This window comes from Myxine glutinosa, chromosome 6 (assembly GCF_964187855.1).
Source record: "Myxine glutinosa chromosome 6, kmMyxGlut1.1, whole genome shotgun sequence".
Lineage (NCBI taxonomy): Eukaryota > Metazoa > Chordata > Myxini > Myxiniformes > Myxinidae > Myxine > Myxine glutinosa.
The window spans coordinates 145788185-145805980 of record NC_136266.1 but is presented as its reverse complement, the minus strand read 5'-3'; the positions used below and the strand labels follow the sequence as shown (position 1 = coordinate 145805980).

Sequence of the window (17796 nt, the reverse complement as noted above, 5' to 3'; positions counted from 1 at the left end):
GGTTTACCAGGCTCCGCCCTTGACGAGGAGCTGACAAGGAGCCCCTTCGTGGTAACCCCGTGGAGCGCATGGTCTGGAGCGCATCGTCTGGAGCGCATTGTCGATGGCGGCGAACCGAGCCGGTGGGAGGACGCACACTCCCCCCCACGCAGCGCCGTGCCCCTCTGTTGTTGTAGACGGGGAAGAAGATGGGAGGAGGTATGGGAAAGGTCCTAAACTCACTACTGATGCCATATAATCACATTCTGGTGCAACGAAGAGTCATAATTAATGGAAACGAGGCCTTAACTGACATAGAATAAGAATAACTAGGAAGATGTCCGAAAGTTGTCTACGTGTGGTGCGGTGGACCTGGGCACGACATTTAATGGGGGAATAAGGGGAAGGTCGGCTCTACTGATTGTTATTTACATGCAATGGGACTAGGGAATGGGGGATTGGGGAAAGTTGGGGAGTATTGGAGAAAATAGGGGAATATTTACAAGCGGATATGGAGGCCAAATTCCATATTCGCAACATTGCACCCTTCTCTACCCTCGGGGCGTCCCGACCCGATAAATTTTTACCTACTTTAGTGTGGCACGCAATGTAGTTCCCTCTACTATTAACTCTACCCTGAGTGCGACAGTTTTACAGATATTCACAAATGAGTAAATATGTCCCCCTGCGACGTTGCACCCTTCTCCTCACAGAAACACACCCACAGGATAACCGAATCCGGAAAGAATTCTCAAACTAAACATACAGCCGGTAGGGAGCATTATTTACAGGATTACGCTGATATCTACACTACGATCCAGGACCTGTCTTTGGAGGAACACATGCAGATGTTATGCATAGAGAGAGCGCGCTTGCCAGCATCGATACACCAACCCACGAGTGCTCTGTGGCCGACGGCCTTTAATAACGTGCAGAGCACCCTTCCCGAGCATCAAAAGCACCACCCCACCACCAATCGGTGCAGTCACCATTGTTCATTGGAATAAAAATAAATTCGACAACCCCTAACCCTGCAGGTGTCTCTTGCTCTTCGTGTGGCCTTCAGTGGTGTTAATTAACAGTGGTTCACCTTTATGGCATAGGTGCCACGTTGACCCATAGGTCCATCCCCGGGTGGTGCTTGGCCGCAACCGAACTGCGGTCCATTGTGGGTGGCCACAAACATTGCGGTCCATATGGTGTATCGATCCCGGCAGCAAACAGCGAAAGTGCAGGCCCACAACTGCGCAGCCAGCACCTCTCTCTCCTCTCTCTCTACCCCAAAGCCAGATCCTCGGAGGTGGGAGACAAAAGAAGCAGACAAGTGAGTAAGGTGGTAAGGGCGCAAAAGTGCACGCAATGTAAGGTGATGCACACTGGGGGCACATGGGAACCAGGTGAGACAGGTACGTTCCTATCGTACGCCCCCCCCCCCCCCCCACCAGGTAACCTACATGGCCCCTCCCTTACCCCTTACTGTATCCACAAAACACAACACTACCCATAAACATCTACTTTACAAATCAACAAACATCCCTACTGTCTTCCCCGTTCCTCCCATAAACCAAATTCGTCTTCTCTCCCTCCTAACCAATCAAATTTGCCATTTTCAACTCTCATCAAAATTTGCCATCTCCAACTGCACATCAAAATTTGCCATTACCAATTCATCATCAGTCCCTCCTAGGGAGGGAGAGATGGAATCACCCCAATGTCTCATCCACGTCGTGATGCGTCTCACAAATCCTCACAATCTCATTTCCTGCAACAAAACAAAGAAAACACAGGTGTGGAGTCATCATCACCACAGGTAAGTGGCTGCGTATGGTGCGACAGGTTCATCAATCCTAACTATTTCCTAAATGACTTTAACAACTTTACACTACCCGGGGTCTTTCTCCGGCCAAACCATTGGCCCCCTTACACTATGGGTTCTAAAAAACCAATTCCCATTGGCCAAACTGTGGTGCTTTCCAATTTGGGGTCTCACTCCCCCGATTCATCTCTCGGTGCCCTCGCACAATTTCTGGGCTGTGGCGTGTACCTCTCCCAGCGGGTCTACCCACCTGCACACCTCCACCACTGTAGTTGCCTCCGAGCTTACCTGCTCCTTACCCTAACCTAACTACCTGGGGAAGGCCCTCTGGCTCTCTCCCCACTCGGTGCCCTCTCTGGCACTGGGCTGCCCGATCCACACCCGGGATCCTCAGGCACCCACTCACAACTACCAGCTCCCAGAGCCCACCTGCGGCCTCACCTGGCCGACAACCTCACAGTGGTGGAGTGCCCAACCAACTACACACACTAACAGGCTACACGCCCAGCCATTTCCACAACACTAATGCACCCATCCACAACACCATTCTGCAACCGCACCACAAATGCCAATATCCAACCACAATTTACCTATACCCTCTACCTAACACTTACACTACCCGCCCCGGGTACTCGTGAAAGGGGTCCACTCTTCCCCCATCCACTCCTTCGCACCATGCACACCACTCCGTACCACTTACTCCAACTCTCTCCACACACCTGTACTTGCACACCTGTGCTCTCACACCTGGTGCCACCTGCACCCTTCTCTCCCCAAGCGCATTCGCGCTGATCCACAACACTCACTACTCACACACTGCTCCACACACCTGTCCAGTTGCACACCTGTGCAATCACACCTGTCCAGTTGCACACCCGTGCAATCACACCTGTTCCATCCTCACACACACGGCATCATCTCAGCTAACTACTCCCTTCTGAAACTTGCGCTTCCCAGTCGTCCCTTTAAACTATTGCGCTCCCACGTTATTATCATCCATACTAATCTACCTGCGTCCCCACTACAGGTATCAGTCACTAACTAAACTTAACGTTACCTAATGTCATCTTCTAGATCCCTACACACAATATCCTAACCCACCCGGGCTAGTTTTCACTGCCATACACCCCATAAGCTAGTGCGCATTTGCCCCAACCTGTGAGGGATGGTGGATTTGCCATCCCACCACATCGGGGGTCTCTCACTACCAATTTTGCACATCAAATTTCCACAAATTAAAAATTTGCCAATCACTGCCCATCATCTGCCAATCACTACTGCCAATCCCTTGCCAATCATCAAATTTTGTTTTTCTCTAATTTTGGGTCCAAAACACTAACCTCATCACCCAGTCGACTCACTAATACCTCTCGGTGCGCCAATCCCTGTCCAAAGCCCGGCTTCGTAAAGCCAAGCCATGAATGCTGGTTGTTTTGTGCCAGCGGCTGGATGCGTCCGGCATTCGGTGCAGGGACGGGGGCTCACCCGTGCCGAGATCCCACGCACCATCTCGGCACGGAGCCATCCAATGTCCCGCTCTCGACCTGCCGGCACGTCTCACCAAAAAGTGGTCGCCATGACGACCCTTTCTATCCAGCTGCCCGCTCCGCCTAGTGGAGCACGGACGCGGCCGTTCAAAGCGAGGCCCAGCACGCACCGAGGGCCCGATTCGGCTATAAGTCGTTCTAAACTCTACCCCGTCTAACGTCGATGCTTCACCTGGACGCTTACACCCCGCAGCCCGTTCCTTGCTCACACATCCAGCCGTCTCCATGCTCCTCGTCGTACCTTTCCTTACACACCCAGGTACACCCATTCCACTCACAGCCTTGGTCACACACCTGACCACCGAACACTTTGGCACACATTCGTTGCTCGCACACCTCACCAATACACCGCTTCGCGCCCCCTCCTCGGTCACCTCCTCTGTGACAATCACAGGTGTGCCCTCATTCGCACACCCAACCATGTGCCTCACCACCAACTCCAGCGTGCATTCCCACTCACGCTCTACCATTCCAGGTGTGCATCCTTCCATCCCAGGTGTACATCCTCGCTCACCTGTCACAACCAGCTCACTCTCCTTGTCACTCTCACTACTCTCACCTCCATTCTTGACAGCGCACTCACCCTTACTCTTGACAGCGCACTCTTTCCTCGTGCACCTGCCCGTCTCACACCTTTCTCGCGCACACTCTCCCGTTACACCCTCTGTAACACTCACCACAGGTGTGCATTCTTCCTTGCCTTTGACAGCGCACTCTTTCCCCATGCACCTGTCCGTCAAACACCTTTCTCGCGCACACTCTCCCGTTACATCCTCTGTAACACTCACCACACCGCGCTTCCATGTGCCCCCTCGCACACGCGCTACGACCGACTCACTCTCGCCAGCACCCTCACTCCTTGGCACGCACTTTTTCCTCACACACCCCAGAGTCGGACTTTCTCGCACACCTCCTCTTTCGCACACCAGACCTGTCACACACCTCACCAACGGCCTCTCACGAACACCCGGGTCTATCTCGACCCCCAAGCCTCTTAAATCACCTGGCGCATCATACGCACGACCATATTGGTCACCACTTACACCGGGTCCTCTTCCTCTTCGCTTCTCCTCCATCACCTGCGAATCCCTCATCCGGTTAACGAGCACATCACGATCCAAACACAGACTTTGGACCAATTCTTTTATCTCCTCTTTTATCTCTTTGTTATCCCCTCTCCGTCGCTTCTTAATTTCGCTCACCCCTTCTTCCACTTCTTCTAATTTGTGCCTCACCTCTTTTATTCCCCGGTACGTCTCCTCAAGCTCGTCCTCCAAGGCTACCTTGACCGTTTCCATGTGCGTCCTCACCTGCCGGTCCTTCATCTCCATTACCTCTATCACCTCGTCCAACCTCGTTGTCAGTCCCTCACGTACCATCTGACATTCCCTCTTCGTCGCTACCAAGTCATCTTTTAGTTCTTTCTGTGTCGCCTTTAAACCTCCTAATACCGCAGTGTTCCTTTGAACCTGCTCCACTAACTCCGTCTGTCCCACCGTCAGCTGCTCCACCTCCTGCGTCAGGTCCTCTATGCCCCCTTGTAATTTTACAGTCCCCTTTCTCACCTCTTTCTCCATGCGCTCCTTACAGTGCCTCACCTCCTCGCGCACTCCTCCGACCTCCTCACTCACTCCTCTTCTGATCTCCTCTCCCATCACTTGCATCTCCTGCCCAGATGCCACCCTCATCTGCTCCATTTCCTCCCTGTGAGCATCCAGTTTGGTTTCTACCCCCATTCTGACCCCCTCTATCTGCTGCCCCATTTGGTTAACTTCCCTTTCCGCTTGGTCCCTCATGTCCCTCAATTTGCCTTCCATACTGTTTTCTAACCCCTCTAACCCATTTTTCACTCCCTCTATCTGATTCTCCTGGGCAGCCATTCTATTTTCTACCCCCTCTAACCCCTTTTGCATCCCTTCCATTTGATTCTCTTGAGCGCCCATTCTGTTTTCTACCCCCGTTAACCCCTCCTGTATTTCCCCTAATCTATCGTCTAATTTCCCAAATTTCATGTCTAATCCCTTAAAATTATTGTCTAATCCCTTAAAATTATTGTCTAATCCCTTAAAATTATTGTCTAATCCCTCACTGGTACCCCTCGCTTCGTCCCTCATTACCCACAATTGCTCACCCTGAGCATCCATCCGGTTCCCCAACCGCTCACCCAATCGCTCAATTTGGCTCCCCATACTCATCTGTACAGCTGCCTGTAGCTGCGCAATGAGGGCCTGTATGTCAATCGGCTGCATGTTAAAGCCCGTTGATACAGCGGGCTCGGCTACCGCGCGCTCTTGCGAGGCGCCATTTTGCGTGCCTGCTACCCTCGCTGTTTCGCTCTCCTCATGTCCCTCATGTCCCTCAATTTGGTCCTGGACCGACCCTGCTTCACTCTCCCCTACCGGACCCCAGCCGTCTTGATCCGCCATGGCGCGACTTTCAAAATTCGAGTTTCGTAACACAAATTCGAAATTTCGCCGTTATAATTTCGTCGAGCGCAGTAACCGCGGGACCGCGCTCCGGATCGATTTGGTCGAGCGCCGTACGCGCTCCGGCTCGATTTTCCCTCCCAAAATTTGGGCCTAACTAATTTAGTCCCGGGTCCGAATCTCACTCCTCGACACCAATTGTTACAGACGTGGCTTAGATGTTAGTTTACCGAGCGGTTTTGGTATGACCACGTCTGCACAAGTTACCGATTATACTCGACGTTGACGAAGCCGCGCCACGCTGGCTCAATAAGAAAAAGAAGACACCCGGCTGGGTTATAAAATGACGACACCAGGGATACGGTTCTCAAGACCTCCGGAGGAGATTATATTCGTTACGGAAGGTCAGATTACAGGGACGAGAGGTACAACATAGAAAGACAAGCACTTAGACACAATCTTATATTATTCCCCAACAGACGACAGGCAAACGGGACAAGGCTGACTCACACGGGGGTTGATGAAAAGGACAGCGGGTATCGATGGCTCAAGGTGCACTCTTGGCTCAAGGACAGGGTCGACCCGGTCCGGTCCAGAGATGCGGAAGGTTGCACAGCGCTCGAGGTGGTAACGTTCTTTCACAGGCGGGTTCTCTTCCTCTCAGCGGTCGTAGGCAACGTTCTTTCTCCAGCTGGGGGCGCATCTCACGTCACATCCGGCGCGTGGCCGCGTATATCCGGCGGGGAGTGACACGCCCTCGGCTCGTTAGCTCCGCCTCGTGGAATCGGCACGTTGCTTCTCATTGGGTGCGTGCGGGGGGGTTTACCAGGCTCAGCCCTTGACGAGGAGCTGACAAGGAGCCCCTTCGTGGTAACCCCGTGGAGCGCATGGTCTGGAGCGCATCGTCTGGAGCGCATTGTCGATGGCGGCGAACCGAGCCGGTGGGAGGACGCACACTCCCCCCCGCGCAGCGCCGTGCCCCTCTGTTGTTGTAGACGGGGAAGAAGATGGGAGGAGGTATGGGAAAGGTCCTAAACTCACTACTGATGCCATATAATCACATTCTGGTGCAACGAAGAGTCATAATTAATGGAAACGAGGCCTTAACTGACATAGAATAAGAATAACTAGGAAGATGTCCGAAAGTTGTCTACGTGTGGTGCGGTGGACCTGGGCACGACATTTAATGGGGGAATAAGGGGAAGGTCGGCTCTACTGATTGTTATTTACATGCAATGGGACTAGGGAATGGGGGATTGGGGAAAGTTGGGGAGTATTGGAGAAAATAGGGGAATATTTACAAGCGGATATGGAGGCCAAATTCCATATTCGCAACAATATATTGTTGTGGACATGAGGATTGTGTTTTTTTTATTGTGTTTTTTATTATTATTGCTTTATTCTGGACCCTCCTTACTCCAGTTATGTATAAAGGTCAAAGGGCGTCCCATAATTAGGTCATAAACAATCACGTCAGCCAATCATAGATTTCCCCCTTGTTGATAGTGTTACGTGGTCCTCCCGGTGACTACCTGGTCTCGGTGACCCCCGGACCGTGAGAGGAACTCCGCCAGAAAGATCTATTATGTATGCGCTTTCGTAACGCAATCAATATGAATTCCAATCAAGAAAAAACCCCACACCAAGGATCCGGAATAATCAAGGATATATTCCCCGAGCAATCAACAACCATCAACAATCAGCAATCAATAGTACAAAGATGTAAACTCATCTACCATAACTCTAAGATGGCCATCTTATACATTCCTCACGTGAGCCCCACTCCCGACTCCCTCCATGGTCAATGTCTCTCTCAATGTCTCCGTACTCCTGTAGTTCGATCTCCGCACGTGGGCGGTTGAACGGACCCTTCCTGACGTGCTTCCACCGGGCACGTCCCGTACCGGGAACAACGGCTGCAGCGCACACCTCCTGGCCAAGCGAAGCGGGTAAAGCAAAGCGGGCAAAGCAACACGCGGCTTGCCCAGCGCGCGAGGCCCAACGTGTGATCCGTACGCGGCCTTGTAGACGGTGAGGCAAACTGTGCCGGACGCTTGGTTCTGTGCATGAACCCACAGTGACTTGACGTGTCAAAGGGTAGTTACACGTCCCGGTAACTCCTCTCGCCAGACGGGCTTTTACACGCCGATTCTGTTACGTTGCTCAATCGCGATACCGCTCGCGTCCGAGCTCGGCGAGGAAGAAGAAGAATCGTCGCTTCTCTCGGACCTCGTGTCTTTTCTTCTTCCGTTTCCGGTCTCCTTTTTCTCAGAAGGGCTCCTGACCCTTTAATCACAACAACCTTTAATCGACTACACATTGATAAGCAAAGACCTGAATAGTAATTCACATACATTCACATAAATATGTAACAATAGTTATATCTTTATTATGTGTATTAGGGTAAGGCCTTGTCTTCCATTAAGATGACACTCCATTGCACCAAGTGAAATAAGATAGATTGCCTTCATTCCCCATTCCCACTCCCAAATCTTCCATTGCCAAGCCTCAATTGCCAGCTACATCCCCTCCAAGCCTCCATTGCCAACTGCACTGGGCAGTTTGCCAGGTTTGCTACAGCTGTGGTTGTTGATTTCGCCCCAAAGCCGCCATTAAGCATGTGCTCAGCTCGGGGAAGAAGGGCGTGCCCGCCCATCGTCATCAAGGGCGGAGCCAGAGGGCCGTGCCGACCAATCAGGGCCGAGGCGAGCTGACCGATGGGCGTGTCCTGAAGGCCGGCGGCTTGATCGCCTGAGGCGCTATAAAAGCGCGCGCGCAAGAAGCGAAAAGTGGTTGGACTGAGTATGAGACGAGTCAGATGAGTCCTCGAGAAAGCACGCGATGTACACAGAGCAGCAGCAGCAGCCACAGCAGCAACAGCGGCAGCTTCAGCAGCAGCAGCAGCAGCAGCCACAGCAGCTTCAGCCACAGCAGCTTGGAGCCTTGACGGCAGTTTTGAGCAGGGCCGCGAAGGAACGGCGGCTGCTAAACGCGCCGATCATGCTGCAGTACCCGTGGACCTTCCTCTCCCTCCAGCCATTCACCTCCTGCCAGTCCTATAATCATTCCCCGCGTGAGTCTGTCCTTGTTTGTTCTGTCCCTGGGTTAATTAAGACTGTAGGTAAGCTAGCGTTGCACTGTGTCTCTAATATCTTCTGTAAATTATTTTCTTATCTTTCCTTCTTCCTTGGTTACTTTTGGTTGTAAATAGTAAATAAATTATATTCGTATTCCCTACTTCTGTCTTCTTCTCCTTCACATCCGTGTCGCTTTTGTCTTTTCCATATTGAATATCTGTGGCGCGATCCGGCCAGCGTTCGGGAATCGGGTTAGTCGGGGTAACTGTTCAGCCGCGGTGCCATCCGCTCGGCAAACCAACATCCTTATCCGCGGTCCGTAACAATTTTTTTTTTTTTTTTTTTTTATATATGTATATTTTTGTGTATATTTTTATTTATTTATGGTATTTTGAGTTATAATATGTAGGCAGAGTTTGTTTTCAGCAACTATTACCTCTAGGTCTTTGTCTTCAATCATATATGTGTTACCTCGCCAAAGCATAAGGTATTGAATTTGGTTCCGTTTGTCTGTCTCTTTGCCTGTTTGTCCACACAGAATGTGCTAGCATAGGACACAACCGCCACCTAGTGGCAGCCAGTAGTAAACGTTCTCTGTTTTTCAACTGAGTACATCTACAAAGTATGTACAATTAAAATGTGAGTATGTATAATTTGAATGGGAATATGTACATAACTAGCAGAAACCTATTGGGATACTGAAAGGGCACACAATATTATATATACTGTAGAAATATTTTGTGAAGCAATGGAAAAATATAAAAGTACATGGAAGGAGTGCACAAACAACAATGCAGCAGCAACAACTATGTGCTATAGAATATTTTTGTGTGTGTTACACAACACTAGTACACCCACTCCCCACCAAAGCGACAGGGAAGGTCGTGTTATTAACCTCTGTGGGGTATATAGATTACTGTAGATCTTTGCTTATGGCCGTTTGTCACAAACGATAAGCATTGATTGCCTCACAGATGTTCAGATTCCTCCAAATTTCTTTCATTTTGTGTTGAAAGAAACAAAACTCATCTACTTTCTTTCTTCCAAAGTAAATTTACTTTCTTCCAAAGTAAATTGCTCTCTCTCATGCACAGATTTATCCCATCTCGTCTTCAGTTGTCATACCCTTCCTCCCGTCCATGGTACACGGAATCTTGTGGTGAGGCTGTTGCCCAGAAACAACTTGCCTTCGTCTCCTGGAAAGCAAATCCAACGGAAGGAAATCTCATTTCCTTTCACAAAGCCCGAAACAAGTGTGTGTCCACCCTCAGGAGAGCCAGGAAACAATATCTCTCCGTTCTCAAGACCGAACTCTCTTATCTGTCTCCCTCTTCCAAATCCTGGTGGCGTCTGGTCAAATCCGTTTCTGGTGTTTGTTCCCCCTCCATCCCCTCCCTTACCTCAAACGGCTACACAGCTGACTCCGCACGTGAAAAAGCTGAATGCCTCAACTCTGTGTTTGCCTCTAAATCTTGTGTCCCAAACCCATCCCTCTCTGTACCCACCATACCCAGTCGTACCCTGCTGCTCCTGGACTCCGTGTCCTTTCCTCCTGACAAGGTGGAAAAGTTTCTGTCAACCCTCGACTCTGATTCTGCAACTGGACCCGACGGCATCAGCCCACGGGTCCTAAAATCCTGCTCTGCTGCTCTATCTCACCCTCTCTCTGTTCTCTTCACCCTCTCTTTTGCTCAAGGTCAACTGCCATCTGCTTGGAAATCAGCCAACATCACCGCTTTGCACAAAAAAGGTGCAAAAACAGATCCTAGCAACTACAGACCAATCAGCCTTCTCCCAATTATCAGCAAAGTCATGGAATCCATCATTGCTTCTGATATGAAATCTTTCCTCTTCTCCAATGGCTTGATCTCTGATCATCAATTTGGTTTCAGACCAGGTCACTCTACTCTGGACATGCTGCTTCTGCTGTCTCAACAATGGATGGAGGTCCTCAATGCCAAACAGGAAATTAGAGCTGTCTCCCTCGACATATCACGTGCCTTCGACACGGTCTGGCACCCCGCTCTGCTCACCAAACTCTCCTCCTTTGGTATCCATGGAAATCTCCACGCATGGCTGGCGGACTTCCTCTCTAGTCGTCGTCAACGTGTGGCCCTGAATGGGTTTCTCTCATCTCCTCTTCCTGTTCAGGCTGGAGTTCCCCAAGGCAGTGTTCTGGGCCCCGTGCTTTTTCTGGTCTTCATCAATGATCTCTCTGACTCTCTCGAAAATCCTCTCTATCTCTTTGCTGATGACTCCACTCTCTGCCGCTCCATTCCTCTTCCCTCAGATCGGCAGTCTGCTGCCTCCTCACTCTCTGAAGACCTGGACAAAATCACAGACTGGTCAAACAAGTGGAACATGTCTTTCAATCCTGACAAATCTCACACTCTTACTATGTCTCTCCGAAAAGATCGACTGGACAACCCTCCCATCTACTTTCTCAACAATCCTCTCCAAGAAGTTCTGTCGCTCAAGATTTTGGGTCTCACTATCTGCCATGATCTTTCTTGGGAAAACCACATTTCCAAGCTGGCCTCCAAAGCCAGTCGCCGACTGGGCATCCTCCGTCGTGCGAAGTCCTTCCTCGGCACACCTGAGCTCCTCACCACATACAAGGCTTTCATCCGCAGCTCAATGGAATACTGTTCTCCCCTATGGGCCGGTGCTCCTGCCTCACACCTAGCTCGGCTTCACGCTGTTGAAACCAAAGCTTTCAGAATTATTGGAATCTCCCGCGATGAAGCTATCTCTGAGGGCCTTTCACTCACTCACCGCAGGCAGGTAGGTGGTCTTTCTGTCTTCTACCGACTCCTCTCCGGCCTTGCACCCCCAGCTCTCTCTGTGCTCTGTCCCCCAAATATTCCTACAGGTCGCACAAGATCTGCCAGCAACCCTCTGATGGTTAAACTGCCGAAATCTCGGCTCTCCGCCCACCTTCACTCTTTCATTCCTCTTTTCTCCCACCTCTGGAACAAACTCCCTCACTCCCTTCAATCCCACTCCTCCCTCCAGGTCTTTAAAACAGCTGTTCACCACCATCTCTTATCTTCCCCCATCCAAAACCTTGATCTTTTCTACCCCCGCTAATTCACCCCAGATCCACCTTGTTTGAAATTCCAACTTCTTTCCTGGAAGTCCTGGCAGTGTCCATATGTTTTATACCTCTCCCACTGCCCCCTTCCCACGCCCCCCCCCCCCCCAAAGCCCTCGCCCTCTCTCAGATCTCTCGATGTCTCCATGTCTCTCGGTCCCTGCTCTCAAATGTTGTGTTTGTGTCCTTCCCCCTCTCTCCCCATCTTGTCTACCGCTCCCTATGTTATATGTTTTATGTGTCGGTTTGTCTTTCTGTGTGATTAATGTTCGCTCTTTCACGAGCCTCGACCTTGTATACAAAAAAATAAAAAATAAAAAAAAAATAAAAAAAAAAAAAAAAAAAATAAACAGCATTAGCGACTATTTAAAAAGGTAACCATACATGTTTGTGGTTTATAATATCTTTACTTCTTGTAGGGTCCGTTGCGCCAATGAAATGGCATGATAAGCTTATTACCCTGCGCTCGCAAAGCGAAATCGGGGTTAAGCAATCCTCTGCATACGTGTGTGCCGTGTGCCATACGTGTGCCGTGTCTGCAATTTAAAAATTCATTTTCTCGGCAACCGTTGGTCCGATTGACATGAAATTTTACCGTAGGTGCGCCTCTGCCTGTATATTTTTTTTGCTGATAATTATGACGTCATACGTCACGTGGTACGGACGCCATCTTGGAAAAACGATACACCTCTATATCTCCCAAACCACTTAATGGAAAAAGTTGAAACAAGGCTCATTTTCAAGTACTCCCCATGAGGAATAAGATATGTTGATGATGATGTCATCGGTACCTTATTCATGACGTCATAATTCCACAAGTACAATGCTTGATTCGATCAGTATGAATTGTTTTTTCTCTGCAATTCTTGGTCCAATTGACACAAAATTTTCACCATAGTAGCACCTCCTCCAGAATATTGTTACGGACACGACTTATTAGGATGTTATGATGGGCCGAGCGGAATGGCCGCCGTGTTCGCACAGTTTACCCGATTACACTCGAACGTTGACTAAGTCGCGCTATGCTAAATCAATGAAGGAAAGGACACAATGGCTGGGATAAATTCAACGACACAAGGGGTACAGTTCTCAAGACCTCCGGAGGAGGATATAATATTGGTTATGCAGAACGGTTAGATTACACGGCAAGAGGTAAAGCACAGAAAGATGGGCACTTATACACAGTCTTATCTTATCCCTGACAGACAACAGACAAACGGGACAAGACTGACTTACACAGGGATTGATGGCAAGGAAGGGCAGGCATTCGATGGCTCAAGGTGCACCTTGGCTCAGGGGCAGAATCGACCCGGTCCGGTCCAGAGAGGCGGAAGGTATTTCTCAGCGCTAGGAGGTGGCGTCCTTTCTTCTTCGTAGCTGAGGCGCATCTGACGTCACCTCCGTCTTCCTGCGCATGTCCCGCGGGGAGTGACACGCCCTCGGCTCGTTAGCTCCGCCCCAGATGGAATCGGTCCGCCGCTTCTTATTGGGTGCGGGGGGTTACCGGGCTCCGCCCTTGATGAGGAGCTGACAGTGAGCCCCTGCGTGGTAACCCCGTCGGAGCACATGGTCAATGGCGGCTAACCAAGCCGAGTGAGGACGCGCACTCCCCGCGCCGCCGTCGCGCCGCTGTTGTTGTAGTTGTTGTTGTGGTTGTATGAGGAAGAGATGCGGGGAGGTATTGGGAGGTCCTAAACTTACTAATGGTGCCATACAATCACATTCTGGTGCAACGAAGAGTCAGAATTAATGGAAACGAGTCCTTAACTGACATAGACTAAGAATAACTAGCAAGATGTCCGAAAGTTGTCTACGTGAGATGCGGTGGACCTGGGCACGACATTTAATGGGGGAAAAAGGGGAAGGTCGGGGCTACAGAGTGTTGTTTACAGACAATGGGACTAGGGAATGGGGGATTGGGGATAGTTGGGGAGTATTGGGGAAATAGGGGAATATTTACAAGCGGATATGGATGGAGGCCAAATCCCATATCCGCAACATTGCACCCTTCTCTACCTCGGGGCGTCCCGACCCGATAAATTTTTACCTATGTTAGTGTGGCACTCAGATGTAGTTCCCTCTACTATTAACTCAACCCTGAGTGCGACAGTTTTACCGATGTTCACAAATGAGTAAATATGTCCCCCTGCGACGTTGCACCCTTCTCCTCACAGAAACACACCCACAGGATAACCGAATCGCGGAAAGAATCCTCAAACTAAACATACAGCCGGTAGGGAGCATTATTTACACAAGACTACACTGATATTTACACTACGATCCAGGACCTGTTTTTGGAGGAACACATGCAGATGTTATGCATAGAGAGAGCACGCATGCCAGCATCGATACACCAACCCACGAGTGCCCTGTGGCCTTACAGCCTTTAATAATGTGCAGAGCACCCCATCCAAGCACCAAAAGCACCACCCCATCATGTACAGTCAGCACCATCCGGTGCACCAATAAAGTGTTCAACGTCACCGGTGGTGTCGCAGCCGGCCGATGTTCTGCCGCTGGTCTTGCCTTCCTGAAGTGCTTGGCCTTCTAGCTTCCTTAGAAAAAAGAAAGGCGCCAACCGCGTCCATTTCTGTATTGTGGCCGTCAGGGGGCCAACTAAAAGTGGTTCACCTGTATGGCATAGGTGCCACGTGGACCCATAGGTCCATCAATGGGTGGTGCTTGGCCGCAAAAGACTGCGGTCCATGGTGGGCGGCCACAAAAATTGCGGTCCATATGGTGTATCGATCCCGGCAGCAAGCAGCGAAAGTGCAGGCCCACAACTGCAGAGCCAGCACCTCTCTCTCCTCTCTCTCTGCCCCAAAGCCAGATCCTCGGAGGTGGGAGACAAAAGAAGAAGACAAGTGAGTAAGGTGGTAAGGGCGCAAAAGTGCACGCAATACAAGGTGATGCACACTGGGGGCACATGGGAACCAGGTGAGACAGGTACGTTCCTACCGTACGCCCCCCCCCCCCCCCCACCAGGTAACCTACATTGCCCCTCCCTTACCCCTTACTGTATCCACAAAACACAACACTACCCATAAACATCTACTTTACAAATCAACAAACGTCCCTACTGTCTTCCCCGTTCCTCCCATAAACCAAATTCGTCTTCTCTCCCTCCTATCCAATCAAATTTGCCATTTCCAACTCTCATCACAATTTGCCATCTCCAACTCAACATCAAAATTTGCCATCACCAATTCATCATCAGTCCCTCCTAAGGAGGGAGAGATGGAATCACCCCAATGTCTCATCCACGTCGTGATGCGTCTCACAAATCCACACAGCAATTCTCATTTCCTGCACACAGAACAAAGAAAACACAGGTGTGGAGTCATCATCATCACCTCAGGTAAGTGGCTGCGTATGGTGCGACAGGTTCATCAATCCTAACTATTTCCTAAATGACTTTAACAACTTTACATTACCCGGGGTCTTTCCCTGCCAATCCATTGGCCAACTTACACTATGGGTTCTAAAAACCAATTCCCATTGACCAAACTGTGGTGCTTCTCAATTTGGGGTCTCACTCCCCCGATTCATCTCCCGGTGCCCTCGCACAATTTCTGGGCTGCGACGTGTAGCTCTCCTAGCAGGTCTACCCACCTGCACACCTCCACCACTGCAGTTGCCTCCGAGCTTACCTGCTCCTTACCCTAACCTATCTACCTGGGGAAGGCCCTCTGGCGCTCTCCCCACTCGGTGCCCTCTCTGGCACTGGGCTACCCGGGTCCGTCCTCCGGATCCTCGGGCCCCATCCACAACTCTACCGGCTCCCAGAGCCCACCTGCGGCCTCACCTGGCCGACACCCTCACAGTGGTGGAGTGCCCAAACCAACTACACACACTAACAGGCTATACGCCCAGCCATTTCCACAACACTAATGCACCCATCCACAATACCATTCTGCAACCGCACCACAAATGCCAATATCCAACCACAATTTACCTATACCCTCTACCTAACACTTATACTACCCGCCCCGGGTACTCGTGAAAGGGGTCCACTCTTCCCCCATCCACACCTTCGCACCATGCACACCACTCCGTACCACTTACTCCAACTCTCTCCACACCACTCATTCTCTGCTCCATATATTCCACACACCTGTACTTGCACACCTGTGTTCTCACACCTGGTGCCACCTGCACCCTCCTCTCCCCAAAGCGCATTCGCGCTGATCCACAACACTCACTACTCATACACTGCTCCACACACCTGTCCAGTTCTCACACAGCATCATCTCATCTAACTACTCCCCTCTGAAACTTGCGCTTCCCAGTCGTCCCTTTAAACTATTGCGCTCCCTCGTCATTATCATCCACACTAATCTACCTGCGTCCCCACTGCAGGTATCAGTCACTACCTAACCTTATCGTTACCTAATGTCATCTTCGCTAGATCCCTATCAATATAACCTAACCCACCCGGGCTAGTTTTCACTGCCATACACCCCATAAACTATAGCGCATTTGCCCCACGTCATGGGAAGGGTGGCAGGGATGCCACCCTTACCCACCGGGCACATCGCTCACTACCAATTTTGCACATCAAATTTCAACAAATCAAAAATTTGCCAATCACTACCCATCATCTGCCAATCATTACTGCCAATCCTTTGCCAATCATCAAATTTTGTTTTTTTCTAATTTTGGGTCCAAAACACTAACCTCATCACACAGTCTACTCACTAATGCCTCTCGGTGCGCCAATTTACTTCTAAAGCTCGGCTTCGTAAAGCCAAGCCATGAATGCGGGTTGTTTGGTGCCAGCGGCTGGATACGTCCCGCATTCGGGGCTGGGACGGGGGCTTACCCGGGCCGAGATCCCACGCACCATCTCGGCGTGGAGCCATCCAATGTCCCGATCTCGACCTGCCGGAATGCCTCAACAAAAAGTGGTCGCCATGACGACCCTTCCTATCGGGCTGCCCGCTCCGCCTAGTGGAGCCCGGACGCGGCCGTTCCAAGCGAGGCACAGCGTGGATCGCGTACGGCGGTCCTTTCGAACCCGCCGTGGCTCGGATCCCCGCTGGTTCTCGCGGCACGCGAAGCCCGGCACGCACCGAGGGCCCGATTCGGCTATAAGTCGTTCTAACCTCTAACCCGGTTACCGTCGATGCTCCACCTGCATGCTTACAAGCATACGCTACCCCTTTCTTGCTCATACATCCAGCCGTTTCCATGCTCCTCGTCATACCTTCTCTAACACACCCAGGTACACTCATTCCACTCACAGCCTTGGTCACACACCTGACCACCGAACACTTTGGCACACATTCGTCGCTCGCACACCTCACCAACACACCTCTTCGCGCCCCTTCCTCGGTCACCTCCTCTGTGACAATCACAGGTGTGCTCTTACTCGCACACCCAACCACGTGCCTCACGACCAACTCAAGTGTGCATTCCCACACACGCTCTACCATTCCAGGTGTGCATCCTTCCATTCCAGGTGTACATCCTCGCTCACCTGTCACAACCAACTCACGCTCCGTGCCACTCGTACTACTCTCACCTCCACTCTTGACAGCGCACTCTTTTCCTCATGCACCCATCCGTTACACACCTCTCTCGCGCACACTCTTGCGCACACTCTCCCGTCACACCCTCTGTAACACTCACCACAGGCGTGCATTCTTCCTTACTTTTGACAGCGCACTCTTTCCCCATGCACCTGTCCGTCACACACCTTTCTCGCACACCCTCTCCCGTTACATCCTCTGTAACACTCCTCACTACGCGCTTCCATGTGCTCCCTCGCACACGCGCTACGACCGACTCACTCACACTCACTCGACAGCACCCTCACTCCTTGGCATGCACTTTTTCCTCACACACCCCAGAGTCG

At 50.9% G+C, this 17796-nt stretch overlaps 1 protein-coding gene across 1 annotated transcript in view; it reads left to right on the top strand.

Moving 5' to 3' along the window:
* Positions 1–17796, top strand: part of MEGF6 (multiple EGF like domains 6) — a 520079-nt gene that overhangs the window by 478694 nt on the left and 23589 nt on the right. The window lies entirely within an intron of this gene.